Source organism: Penaeus monodon, chromosome 44, assembly GCF_015228065.2.
Source record: "Penaeus monodon isolate SGIC_2016 chromosome 44, NSTDA_Pmon_1, whole genome shotgun sequence".
In the NCBI taxonomy this organism is placed as follows: Eukaryota; Metazoa; Arthropoda; class Malacostraca; order Decapoda; family Penaeidae; genus Penaeus; species Penaeus monodon.
The window spans coordinates 6,123,736-6,138,735 of NC_051429.1; positions in this window are offsets into that span (position 1 = coordinate 6,123,736).

Consider the following 15,000-nt stretch of genomic DNA (forward strand, 5'->3'; position numbering starts at 1 on the left):
TATGTATTTTGAAGATGTAAGGGAAGTTTCAAATATTATCAGTGGTGCATAATTCTTTCCTTTATGCCTTTTTCAAGATGCAACAATAATTACCTGAATTCTTTTTTCATGGTATTAGAAAACTAACAATTTCAAACATAATATATTTCAGACATACACAGATAAATATGCATGCAGATGCAAATATAAGTGTGTGCATGTGGACTCGCATATATTAAAATTATTTCCTTGAATCCACTTACATTTCCTTAATATTAAAATATATAATATATATATATTTATTATATATATATATATATATAATATATATTTATATAATAAAAAATGTTAAATTTAATTAATATTTAATAAAAATTAATAAATTATTTTTAAATTTTTAAAAAAATTTAAAATTTAACTCTTTATATGAAAACAAGAAGTTTGAATCTGATCAAAAATTATGCGGGGAGTTCAAAACACTCTTTAAATAAAGGGTTTAAATGGTTAATGGTTAAAAGGGCAAGAAAAATGTGCTAGACTTTCAAAAAGGTCATTTAGCACTTTTTTTTTAAATTTTAAAGGGAAGGGTGGTTGAGTTAGTGATTATTTTGTCAAAAGGGCTGGGCAAAAGGAATTTTTGATTGGAAAGGGTTGGGTCGGGTGGGGTAAGGATTTAAATTAGATGGGGGTTTATGTATGGGGGGAAAAGAGAATGGGGTTGTTGAAATAGAAAGTGTGGGTTCTGAAAAGGATGTCTGATAGTTGGGGGGTCGGTAAAGGGGAGGTAGGTGGGGAAAAGCAAAAGGTTAGGTTTTGGACAACAAAAAGGGAATGGGGGGAAGAGAAAAATTTGAAAATTTGGGGGGGTTTGGTATTGGAAAGGATGTGTAAAAATTCTTTTTAAAGGTAAAATTTCGAGGGTTTTTTAAGGGGGGAAAAGGAAATAAAACAAAGGTCGGGTCTGTGGGACCCGGAAACCGCGAATTTTCCCAAAGAAGGATACTTAATTTGTGATATAGTTGTAGTCGTTTTTGGAGATTTTGGGGGGGGAAGGGCGGCTAGAGGTGGAAAAAAGGATTTGGAGGTCTGAGAGGGTTTAGGGGGTGGGGGAGTTGGTGTTTTTAAACTAGGGGGGTTTTTGGGAGATGGGGGGTCGAGGAAGGGGATACTTGTCCCCTAAAGGGATTCCCCTTGTGTTTTCCAGGGGGGAAAAGGGAAAGGGATGGGAGGGGAGGGTGGGGGGGTTTAATTGGGGGGGTTGGGGTCGGGGGGGGGGTTGGGGGAATAGGGGTAGGGGGAAAATCTTTAGGGAAGGAGGAGGGGTATCAGCATTTACTTGGATTTGGGGAAAAGGGAAAAGGAGTTTTAAGTTTTGGGGGTTGAGTGTCGTTTTCTTTAAAAATTTCTTGAATTTTAAATATTTTTTTCTGAGGGATTTGGGTTTGGGGATTTTTGGGGGGACAAAAGGATTTCTTGTGAGGGGGGGGAAGAGGGATTGGGTTTTAAAGGCGTAGGGGCAAAGAAGGGGGGGTTTGGTTTTGGGGCATGGTGGGGCGGGGGGGTTGAAGGGATTTGTTTTTGTCTTTTTACGGTAGTGCAAGGGGGGGGGGGGGAGGTTTTTATTTGGTTTGTTTGGATTTTTCTGTAGTAGAGATTGGGTGTCTGGGGGTTGGGGCCGGGTTTGGGGCCCCAACATAGGGGGGGCATTGGCTGTGGAACGGCAATGTTTGGCGGGTGTCCCTAGACCCAAAAATTTTTGGGCACTGACGTGGAGGGGTTGGTATGGACGAACAGGGAGGGATTCTCCTCCTATTGTAGACGTTAAAGGGGGAAGGGTTTCATGTCACGGAAAGGAAATTTTTGGCTATGTTAGGGGGTTTCTTTTGGGATGCCCTCGGGGGGGAATGGAAAAGAAATTGTACTGATGTTGCATCATGTCTGTGGGGACGGGCAATTATGTCTTCTCCACAATCTGCCCAATCTTTGTCTATGTTGGGCAATTTGCTGGGGAGATTAAAAACTTTTCTGGGGGCCAAGTTTTGGGGGGTTGGAGGGGGTTCGGGCAAGGGGGGTTCCCCCCATATGGGTCAGTTTAGTTTTGTTAATTTTTATAGTTTGGGTTTTCGGATGTTACTGTGCAAGACGGGAGGGGGTGGGGTTTCGGCTAGGGAAAGAGACTTTCCCTACTTGTTTTTGGAGACATTTTTGGAAAAAGGAAGGGTTTGTCAGAGTAGGGACTGGGTGGGGGGGGGGATAAACGAAAAATGGGTTCCCAATTGGCTTGGGGGGGGAAAAGGGGTTTTATTCAAGATTGTTTTAGGGATAGGGGTATGGGAAAGGGGGGGCGTACGAAGATGGAGTAGTTTTGGGGGGGGAAAGGTGGGGTTATGGAAAGAGGTTTGGGCAAAAAGGTTTAAAGGGGTATTAAAAATTAGGGGGGGTGGTTTTGATGTTGGGGGGTTGTGGGGGTAGAGGTTTTTAAATTTGAGCATTCTGGGAGAGGGGAAATTTTTTTCCCTTAAAGGGTTGATTGTTGGCAAACTGTACTGTGGGCCCATTGAGGGGGGGGAAGTTACGGGAGTTTCGGGGGGGCCGGGGTTGCGAAGGGAGCCTGGGGTCAGGGAATCGGGGGGGTTTTATCGTTGGGGTATTTTGTTTTAAGGGGGCCCAAATTTTATTCCCCTTTAATATTTTGGCGATATGTTTTCATTATTTGGCCATGGTAACCCTGGTTTAAATTTTGGGGGAAAAAAAAACATCCCCCCCCCCCTCGGGGGGTTCCCCTTTGAGGGAAAGGGTTTTTGGTAACTAATCAGGGGTTTTGGACCGTGCCCATGGTTTCCCTAAAAGCCGTTCAAGACTGGCCAAAAAGGGGTAAAGCTTCCATCCTTTTCCCGCACGGCTCTAAACCCTTTAGGAAAGTGGTTTAGCATAAGGGAGGGAGAAACGAAAAGTGGGGGAAAAAAAAGACCTTGGAAAAAATTAGTTGAGTCGGGGGGTTTGATTCCAAAAAGGGGTGATCCCCATCTTTGGCCCCCGTCCTCCGCCTCCTAACCCCCCCCACGACAAAAACCCGGGGGATTTGGGGGAGATTTCGGGGTTATAAATCAGCCAGCGATTTCCCCTTGTCTTGCTTTATTGATGAGGGGGGGGAGCTTTCTTTTTTGGGAAACATTCGGGGGGCCATCTATCAATCACCCCCCGGGGTCAGTGACAGCGGGCCCTACGTGCTGTGGATAAAAGTCTTGGAGACAAAAACCCTGATTTCATATCGAGTAAAACTTGATCAAAACTTTGACAAAACTACATTTTAAAAGAATACATATACAACAAAAAATCGAAAAAAAAAAATAGTTTTTAAATATTTTAAGATGCATATGGTTTATGGTTTAAACCCTTTTTTATGTACCTCATGGGGCTTTATTTAAACCACCTTTAAAAGCAAAGGGCCCTTTTTACAATCCAAAAATTTATGGCTTCCCTTTATGTACTCTCATTTTGGTTTTTTTGGCTAGTTTTTATCTGAGAAGTCTTTTTGGCAAACCCAAAAGGGCTGTAGGGGTTTTTCCCCTTTCAAATGTACTCTCTATGTTTTATTTGGTTAGTTTTTATCGAGAAGCCCTTTTTTGGCAAATTCACAGTTATAGGGGTTTCCCCTCCTTGTGTATGAACTCTCATTAAACTTACTAGATTCTTCTTAATAAAAAGGCTTTATTTGCAATGTTGCAGCTGTATGGCTTCTTTTTTTTGGTGGGGTTTCTTTTTTTGGGTTATTTAGAGTATATTTTTCTGAGAAGTCTTTTTTACAAATCTCACAGCTGAAAATGGTTTCTCTTTTGCTTTTAAACTCCCCCAATTATAATTTAAACCTACATGATTTTTTCACGAGAAGGCCCTTGTTGAAATCTCAAAAGGCTGTAGGGGTTTTTCTTTGCACTCTCATAGCCTTATTTACTGACTTTTCACTTTAAAGGCCTTATTGCAAATTTCCACTGAAAATTGTCTCTTTCTTTTGCTCTCATATAAATCTCTAGACTATCTTTATATGAAAAGGGGCCTTTTTGGGCAAATTCACAACTTTTGGGGCTTCTTTTTTTGTATTTACTCTCAATGCTTTTTTAGATGTTTTTTTTTTGTAAAAAAAAAAAACCTTTGTTAAAATCTCACATTTGTATGGCTTCCCCTTTTGTGTGTACTCTCATATAAATTGCTACATTAGTTTCCTTGAAAAGTCTTTTTTTAAAAATTTCCCCTGTATGGCTTTTTCCTTTAAAGGTTTGTTTTTCTAAATGTCCCTTTCCAGATTTCTTTCCGAAAAGGGATTGTTGAAAATCTCACATTTTGTTGATTTTTCCCTCTGTATGTACTTAAACTGCTTTTTGGGATCGCTTTTGGGTTAATTCTTTTGGGCTATATCCCGGGTTGTAGGGCTTCCCCTTTGTTTGGACTCCCGTGTAAAATTTTTGTTTGTGACTCTTTTAAAACCTTTTCCCTTTGGGGCCCACACCCTCCATGCAAAACTTTTTCCTTGTGGTTTCCCTTTCGTTGGGGCATCCTCTTCCAGTTTTTCCCTCGTACTTTCACTTGAACCCTAATCTGTTTGAACATGTCTTCCCCACGTCCTTTAGCTTAAAATGACACTTTTGAAAATGTCCTCAATCCAAAATCAATTTACATGATTCTTTTGCATGTGTTTCAGGCCCTCAAATCATGGGTTTATGAAGGGAAATAATCATGTATTAAAATTTCATGTTTACACACTTCATTTCTCACTTTTCATCTCCATATCAAGTGGTTCCTCCTTTTTTTTGGGGGAAATTTTATTTTCATTGACTTTTGGGCTGAGGCTCTTCTTTGAAGCTGACTCTCTTGCCGACTTTTCCCTTTGGGGCCCGTGAGGGGGGCCGGGGAAGGCACCCCCGACCGAAAAAACCATCAAAAACACTGTAAAGGGAAAATATAATAAAATTTTATAATATAAAATTTTTAAATTATATATATATTTTTATATAAATTTTATATAATATTTTATTTTATATATATATATTTTATTTAATTATTTTTATATAATTTTAAATATATATATATTTTAATCTATTTTATATTATAATATAAAATATATATATTTTAAAATTTATGTATTATATATTTTATTAAAATATATATATATATATATAAAATATATATAATATTAATAATATGTGTTTTGTGTGTGTGTGGTGTGTGTTTTGTGTATTTATATATATATTTTTTTAAAAACATAAATATTTATCAAATATGTATGGGGGAGGCTTACATATTTTTACAAACACATACACACACACACCCCAAACACACACACACACCACACACACACCCCCCCATCCCACACACAACACACACAAAACCCACCCCACATTATATATATAATATATATATATATATTTTAATATATATTATATATTTTATAGATAATATATATATTGTAAAAGGCTATCATCCTTAGTACAATGGTAACCCGGGGGGTAGTTATCCTTTTTAAGGGCTTGACTTTTTATTTCTGAAAAAGTTGATACCAGGGGAAGGTATAAAACACAAAAGACTGTCTGTTAAAATGGGGGGCCCGCGCGGAGGTCACGGTCAGCTCCCCGGGGGAGAGAGGGCGGAGTTTGACCTTTTTGGCGGTGGTGGGTTTAAAGGGCAAAAACTCCCGGTAAAAGGGGGAAGGTCAGATATAAAATTTGTGACCTCCGCCCTCGCTGAGGGGGGGGTGGTTCTTTTTTTGGGACTTTTGGGAAACCAAAGGGGAAAACGGGCCCGGGGTCCCTGTTATGAAATGGGAATTTTTCCACATCCTGAAACCAGAATTAAAATTTTATCCACATCTTATTTTGGGCCTCGGCCACCTACTCGCCCCTCCCCCTCGAGGGGGCCTTCGGGGTGACCAAACTTGGCTGGTCGTCTCTTTTCTCGGGGCGTCGTCCCTGGTCCCTTTTTCTTTGGCTTCTCGTCCCCGCCCGTCCTAATCCTCCTGGTCCTCTTTTTAAAACTGTCCTTTCCCTGGGGTTCACACGCCCTTGGGGGGGAAAGTCTCGGCAAAGGCCCTTTCCTTGACTTCGGATTCGTCTTGACCTTTCCTCGTAGTCCTGGCCCGGGGCCTAACCCCGGGGGGCGGCGCCCCTCGCCCAAAACGTCCTCACAGATCTCGCCCAGGCCCTTCTCGGTTCACTACGTCCTCGTAATCTTCATCCGGATTTTCGGGCTTTCGGGGCGGGGGGGGGGCATCCAGGCTGCTGAAAATTGCGCTAGGGAGCTCCTGGGGGTTGCCCGGGTCTGCAGGGCGTCCGCCGGGCACAGCATTTTTGGGCGACTGATCCCTTTGGGGGCAAAGGGGGGGGGGTTTCGCTGGATGTAAAGGGGGGAATCTGGCGGGCAACACCTTTTCGGACAAAAATCCGGGTTCCGGGGGCCTTTAGGCGATCTTCGTAGGGTCCTTTTTTACGGGCATCCAAAGGGTTTCCTCCTTTGGGTCCCCGGTTTTCGGTCCGACGCAATTAAGTCGGGACCCAAAGATCATAAAACAAAGGGCCAGAAGAAAGAGAAAAAAAAAAGGCAACAGAGAATTTGGGGTGGAAATTACCACTGGGCCTTTTTATTCATCCCAATTTTTAGGGGGGGTTTTTAAATTTTTGGTTTTTACTTTTTTCTTTTTTTTTTTTTTAATTTTATGTTTTTTTTTTCACAAAGGTAAAAAGAAAATGAAGAGGGAGATGTCATTTAGGGCCCGGCATAGACCATTTTGAACTACCAACCATCTCGATAGATATGAGAATAGAAAAGGGAAACGACATCGCGATCCGCAAAGGGGGGATCTATTTAACCATAGTCGTCACACGATAAAAATTAGATGTAATTGTACACAGACAGGGGCAGAAAATTTTGCGGGCAAAAGGGGAGAGAAATCTTTACCCGCACAAAGAAAATAAAGGGGGTTCAGTGCCCTTTTATCCTGTGTGTGTGAGGAGCTGAATGGGGTGTGTGTATGCGTTTTTTGAGTAAACAGCTATCTTTTAATGAAAAGGCGATTGACCTAAACACAGATAATAAATCACAAACACAAATATTAGCGTTCCCATAAACAAAACGGGAGTAAATTAGGCAATGCTAGTTTATTTCCCGTTTTATTTCAACTACCACATTGATTCAAAATAATATTATGCGACAAATGTCGCATAAATTTGAATGGTGACAAAAAAAAAAAATTATTCCCCAAAAATTTTTTATCAAGCAATTTCTCGGGGGTCGAATCTGAACTCCCCGAGGTAAAAAATGTCAAAGTTTTGGGCGGGTCGGGATTTTAAATAAAACTCAATAACGGGGGGTTCCTATACCCCAAAAATGCCGTATATTAAATTAAGGCCTCGACCCAAAAATTTAAATTCCTGCTCTCTTCGGGCTTATCTGAAATGGGGGCGTTCAAAAAAATTTTTCCCAAAGGAAAATTATAATTCACCGAATCACACAAACGTTTGGGGGGGGCCCCCAAAACTCAAGCGCCCTTTAAGGGGGGGTTGAAAAAGGTGTGTTAAATACAAATATTATTCTGGGCCTTAAAACCCCTTTAGTCCTACATTAATTACCGGACTTTAACCGCGGGTAACACAATTTCAAAGGGGGGGGCCGAACAAACAAATAATTTTCCTTTCTCGAACAACGGAGCGCAGATCTATTAGGCGTTTTACGCAACCCCGGGGAGCAATATGGGGGCAAGTCCCTGTGCCCCTATAATAGGGGGGAAGATCCAAACCTTTTCCCAAATAATCAATTTTTTTTACCTGCTTCGTTTCAAAAGCGCCGATAAAACGTGTCACCAAAAAGCAATTAACAATGATATGTTTGTTTCCAAATTAGAGGAACCCAAGGGGTTTCCTCGACCCTAAACCCACCCGCCACCCCCCCCGGGGGAAAGGGGAAAAAGTGAGGTCGGGGTCATGTCGGGGGCGAGGGTTGGGAAAAACGAGATAAAATAAATGGTATTGGGTGAAAAGGGGATAAAATCACGAACGCGTTAAATTCTTTGGGCGATAAACAATAAAACCCTCTAAAAGAGAAAAAAATTTAAATTTATTTAAATTTAACGAACAAAAAAAAAAAATTTCCATGTTTTTATTGACCCCAAAACCCCAAATCGCAGGGAAAAAGCATCTGGGGTGGAAAAATTTGGGGAAACTGCCTTTTTGGGTTTGTCCCTGGGGCCCTTTTTAACCCAAAAAAAACAAGGGCTTAACACGGGTAGGGGGAAAGAAGGGAAAAATAAAAAGGGGGGGCCCAAACGTGTACTTTTTTAGGGTTTTTTTTTTTCTTACCCATGTTTTGGGGAAGCGGTCGGCGTTTTTCCCTTCGGAGATTTGCGTTTTTGGGCTGCGACCCGGGAAGGACGCAGCGCCACCCTTTGCCCCCAGATTGAAAAAGGCTTCTCCTTAGTAAAAATGGTGAACGGAGGGTATTTTATACTTTTTAAGGGCTTGACTTTTTTATTTCTGAGAGTTGATACCGGGGCGGGGAAAATAAAACACACAAGACATGTCAGTTATAATGGGCCCCCGGGCGCGGAAAAGGTCACGATAAACCTGCCCGGAGAGAGGGCGGGGGGCTGACCTTAGTGGGTTGGTACCCTTTTAGCACAAACTCCCGTCAAACGAGGTCGGGATATAAAATGTGCCCTTTCCGCCCTCGCTGAGGGGGGGTTGGTTCTTTTTTGGGGGACTTTGGGATCCCCTTTGAAAACACCACGTGGTTTCCACGGGTTTTATGGAAAAGAATTATCCACATCCTGTAACAGAAATGAATTACCCACATCTTTTATTATATAATATATTATATATAAAATTATAAATAGTATAATATATATACATTTTTTAAAATTTTAAATACTTTGTTTTTGGGGGGTGGGGTTTTGTGTGTTTTGGTGTGTGTGGCTGTGTGTATTTGATATATATTTTAATTATATTTATAGATTTGTATGTTATAAAATTTCCCATATATTTTATAAAAGTCTATTTTATCTATCTATCTTCTATATAGGTGTGTGTGTGTCGGTGTGTTTGTGAGTGTGTATTTTTTTTATTTTGGGGTATTTTAATGAATTACAAAAAATTAATGTAGGGGGATATTTTGTGTGCGTTTTAAAATTGTGTGCATGCGTGTGTGTAAAATACAAATGTTTTTTAATTATAGATATTACTTTTTATTCAGAAAATATAGTTTAGCTTAATATGAATTTTAAGTTTTTAAATAAATACTTTTGCTATTTTAAGAGAGAAGGCCTTGAGGGAAAAATCCCCACAGCTGAAATGGCTATTTCTTTTGTATTTACTTTTATATGACTTCTACATGACTTTTCTCAGGGGGAAGACCTTTTTTGCAAAATCTCACAGCTGTATACTTCCCCTTTTTGTGAGTACTCTCATATGCTCTTTAAACTAGATTTTTTGTGTGAAGTCCTTTTTAAAAAATTTTCACCGTATGGGTTCTCCTTGGTGTGAAACTCTAATTCCCTTCTTGCAGGGGGGCCCTTAAATTGAAAATTTCTCGGGGGCTGTTTAATGCTCCCCACATTTATTCTCATGTGCCTAAAATGATTTTTTTTTCGTGAAAATTTATTGTTGCAAATTTTACAGCTATATGGCTTCTCTTTTGTATGCATACTTATTTTACATGATTTTTTTGGTATAAAAAGGCCTTTTGCAAATCTAAACAGCTGTTTTGGCCCCTTTTTCCGTTCAAATTTATTCTTAAAATGACACCCCGACAAATTTTCTTTAAAAAAAAAAACTTTTTACAAATCCAGGGCACTATGGCTTCTCCTCTGTGCGTTTTTCTCATATGACTCACTAGATTACCCCTTTTAAGGGCAAAAAGTTTTTTGGTTACAAAGCTCACATTTGTATGGCTTCTCCTTTATGTTACTCTCAAAAACCTGCTAGACAATTTTTCTGAAAAGGGTCCTTGTTTTTTAACATTTCACAACGTTTGGCTTCCCCCTTGGGGTGTGTACTCAAATGTGTGCTATTTAGGTGTTCCATTTCTCAAAAAAAGTCCTTTTTTGGGGAAAATTTCTGGGGCAGTTTGTTGGGTTTTTTTCCTTGTATTTTTTTGTTTCAGGGGTCCCTCACCAATTTTTTTTCGGGGAAAGCATTGTTGGGCAAACCCTCGTTTTTTTATAAGGCTTCTTTTTTGAAATGAACTCATTTTAGGGCTTTAGAAAAGGGACCTTTTCTCAAAAAGGCTTTATTAAAAATACCCGCAGCTGTATGGTCCCAAAGTGCATGTATTCTCATGTGCCTTACCAGATTTTTTTTTTCGTGAAAAGGTTTTTTGGGGAAAAAAAATTTCACAGTTGTATGGGGCTTCTCCTTTGTGGGGCTCTCAATGTGAATGCTTATGGGACTCTTTTTTGAGAAAACTTTCCTTCCACACCCTGGGCATGCAAACATTTCCTTGGGGTTTCCCCCTTTTTAAATTTTTGTTTCCTCCTTTAGCCCTTTCCCTCGCCATCTCTTGGGGGGCCCTATCTCATAAAAAACGTCTTCCCCCCAAAAATTTCCTTTTTACCCCAAAAACGGCATTTTTTGACATGTCTTTAAAACCCCTGAACCTTGGTTTAAAACCCAGTTTTTTGCATGTACCTTCTTTTTTTAGATCATAAAGATCGGAAAAAAATTACTTTCATGCATCACATTCACAATCACATATTCTTCCCTTGTTTAATCTCCAAAGGGGTTTCCCACCTTTATTTAAAGGCATGTATCTTGACATCTTGGCTAAAGCTCTTTTTTGAGGCTAAACTCTTCCCGGGGGATTTATTTTTTTGGGCCCTTGAGTGGGGCCAAAGGGGCATCCGTCACCGATGAAACTCATTATTCCCCTTTTAACGGAAAAAAAAAACCAAAAAACGGGACTGTATTATAAAAAATCATAAAATTAAAATTTAATATTTTAATAAAATTATATTATTATTTTAAAATTTTATATATTAAAATTAAAAATTTTATATAAAATATTTTAAAATAAAATTTTATATATATATCAAATATATTTTTTAATTTTTTAATTATTTTTTACTTTTCTATTTTATATATATAGATATTTTATTTTTTTATATATTTTATAACCCTATATATATTTTTATATATATTTATCTTTTTCAAAATTTTTATTTTTTCTTTACAATATAATATAAAATTATGTATATAAAAACATATTTTCATTAGTAAAATTTAAAGATATTCCACACACACACCACATATATATATAACAAATTATAAAATTTTATATATTTTTTTTAATATTTTTATATTATATATAAAATAAAAACTGTTTAATAAAATTTTTTATTATTTTTAAAATTCTAAAATATATGTGTGTGGTGTGTGTGTGTGTGTTTGTGTGTGTGTGTGTGTTTTGTTTGTGGTTGTTTGTGTGTGTGTGTGTGTTGGTGTTGTTTTCCATAAATATGAAAATTTATGTATATTAAATTTTTAACCTATAAAATTAAAATAATCTATATATATATTTTTTCACTTTAAACATATTGTAAATTTTTTGAATGCCAACTTATATTTTTATGTATATAAGAAATAATAATAAAATTTATGTTTTTTTTTTAAAAACACAAAATATTATTTCCCCACATACTATATAAAGTATATATAATATATACCTATTTATGAATATGAATACAAAATATATTGAATGTAATATATTATAAATTATATATATGTATATTTATATATAAAATAATATATATAGATATCTATATATATATAATATATATTATATATATAATATATATTTATATATATATATATATATTTATATATATAATATATATATATATAATATATATATATATATATATATATATATATATATATATATATATACTTGGTTTATGCATTTTCTCCGGATGCATATGTTCTGCTCTGCTGTCTCCTTTGGCCCTTTTACGACCTCAGTAAGCAGTTAGTATAGAAACTAACTGACTGAGGTGGAGGTGGAGGTGAAGACGTTTTTATACTGAAGTGAAGACATTTTTATACTGATGTGAAGATGTTTTCTTAATGAGATGAAGACGTTTTTATAATGAAGTGAAGACAACATTTTTTACATTAAGGTAAAGACGTTTTTATACTTCGGTGAAGACGACGTTTTTGATTTGGGGGTGTTGGCCATCAACCATCCCCACAGGCAGTGTCTGAAGGGCACACCCAGTCACGACAATTCAGAAAAAATAAATAAATAGTTTCTCTTATGTCCATATTACCACCTTTAAAAAAGAAAATTGTGCTCTACGGTAAAGGATGATAATGCCAAATGAAAGAATATGTGATATTCACTTAACCCATTTGCAGCCGAACCTATAATGGCCATCTATGCGTTTAGGCACAGATGGTATTAGTCAATTACTATGTCTGTGTGGACCACCCTTTATCCTTGAGGTTTTTGGTGTTTCTTTTTGTTTTTGAGAATTCTTATAAAGTGTATTATTTATTACTGAACTAATTATCATTATGTTTTTTTTATGCTGTACGATTTATATATAGTTTTACCGAGTACAATTACAGTAGTACAGAATACTGTACGATGTCAAATATATGCAAAACCTAATCACGAATTGCCCGCAACATGAGCAGCTAGCCAGGGTGGAAATGAACTTAACTTATCCTGTGGATTTCACATAAAACTGTTCCAGGTGCTAACTTACAATTGCATCTTAACCAATAACCAAATCTACCTTAAAATGGGTATTCATTAACCACTTCAATCTATTTATTCCCTGGGCCTCGACCCTCATGTTAATATATAAGCCTAACCAGGTGTATTTACTCTTGGCATATGGTAATACATGCGCCTAGCCAGGGCATTTACCCCCAGGCCATGGTAATAAATGCACGACACATAAAAAAAGTATCAACCCACTGTTTGGTAAATTCTACTAGTAAGGGCCATTTTATACGAACCCATGGAAAAACATGCACCTCGCCAGGGCCATTTCATATCAATATTATGTTCTTATATGATTCATTTTAAGACACAATTACCTGGAGCCTTGCGTGCCCTTCCCTGCCATGGGGTAAAAAAATGTGGGTTTGGGGGTTTTCGAAGCGTAATTTACAAATGAAAATTCCTACATATTTACAGAGAGCGGATCTATCCATATCAAAAATCATCGTTCAGTTCAACAGAAGTTTCTATAAAAAATTATTACCATTCGCCACGTTAACACCAGTGAGCTTTGTTGTCTTTGCCGGAGCCACAACAGGAGAAAACCCTCAGTTGCGAGGGGCAGGCGTTCGACTTTGCCGTTGTGATTAGTTACTAAACCTCAACTAGATTCAGAATGTAATTAATTCTGCGCGAAAACAACAGCATAACGTAAGCAAACTGTGAAGGGAGATTCCACTCCGGAGAGAACTGTTTCGAAGCAGAGTCAGAGTCAAAGCTTCAACTTTACCCAAGTACTTAGAAATCTTTTTTACCCAATTATTATAAATCTTTTAATCCAATACTTTTAAATCTTTTTACCAATGACTTATAATTTTTTACCCAGTTACTTCTGAATTCTTTTACCAATTACTATAAATATTTGACCCAATTACTTATAAATCTTTTTACCAAATTACGTATAAAGAGGGCGGAGGTCCAAAGGTAGGCGATCCCCTAAACTGCGGCCCCAGTCCTCCGATCACCTAAACTACCCTTCAACAACGCGCAAAGGGCTTAGGGGGGTGTGGTCATGTGATAACAGTGAAACAAACCGGTCCAAGGGTAAGATTCTAAGCATCTATATGCATGCCAGAATAGAAACGATATCAAAATATTGTGTCATGATTTTCCTGTATTTTAAGGTACAAAGGATTCTACAAAATTGCCAAAGGGGTACAGATGAACATAAACGCTGGGCACCCTACCCTAATGACTAACAAAACTATAGATTTTTCATCAGCTTCCAATCAGGTGCTCCTAAATAGCAAACATGGTAAGCATGTATCAGATTTGGGTTTCTCCTTTTATGATATACAGACACACAGAAATGTATACAAGGATATGACAGCGGATGTTCTTTGTTTCCTCTCAGACTAACACAAGGCACTGAGATGAAAGCTTGCCTTACATGAAGTCAAGTTTATCGCTTGTGGGCTCGGAGAGAAAGAAATATACATGAAAATGAATGATTACAATAAGTATAAATAATAAAAACAATAATAAAAAGGGCAAGTTTGTAGAAACAATGATGTAATAATGATTAAAAAAAGACAAAAAGGAATAGAAACTAGGATAGATACCGAGTTACATTGAGGTGTATATATAATATATATCTATATATATATATATATATATATATATATAATATACAAACATATTATATACTAGATCATAGATATATTTTATATATATATATAGATATATATATATAAAAATATATATATAATATATATATTATATAATACTATATATATAGCTATATATATATATATATATGATTAGATATACTATATATTATGTGTGGTGTAGTGTGTGTGTGTGTGGTTTGTGTTTAATTTGTGTATATATATATATATATATATATATATATATATATATATATATATATATAATATATAGATATATATAGTATATATACATTATATTATATATATATATATATATATATATATAATATATATATATTATATATATATGTGGTGTGTGGTGTGTTGTATGTATGTATAATGTATATATGGTGTGTGAGTATATTGCATAAGGAATGTAATATATTATATGAAAATTATTTATGTAAAAACTGTACAGCCAAATCCTCCACAGATGCCATTGTCAATGGAATGTAAGATATGATTTATAAGGGTCATTGTATAAGACATATAAGGGATGAATGAAAAATGGATAAGCTCACATACAACAAAGGTATTAATGCACTTGAGTAATTTCTAACTAGAATTACAATATGTATTTTGAAGTTGCTAGGGCAAGTTTCAAATA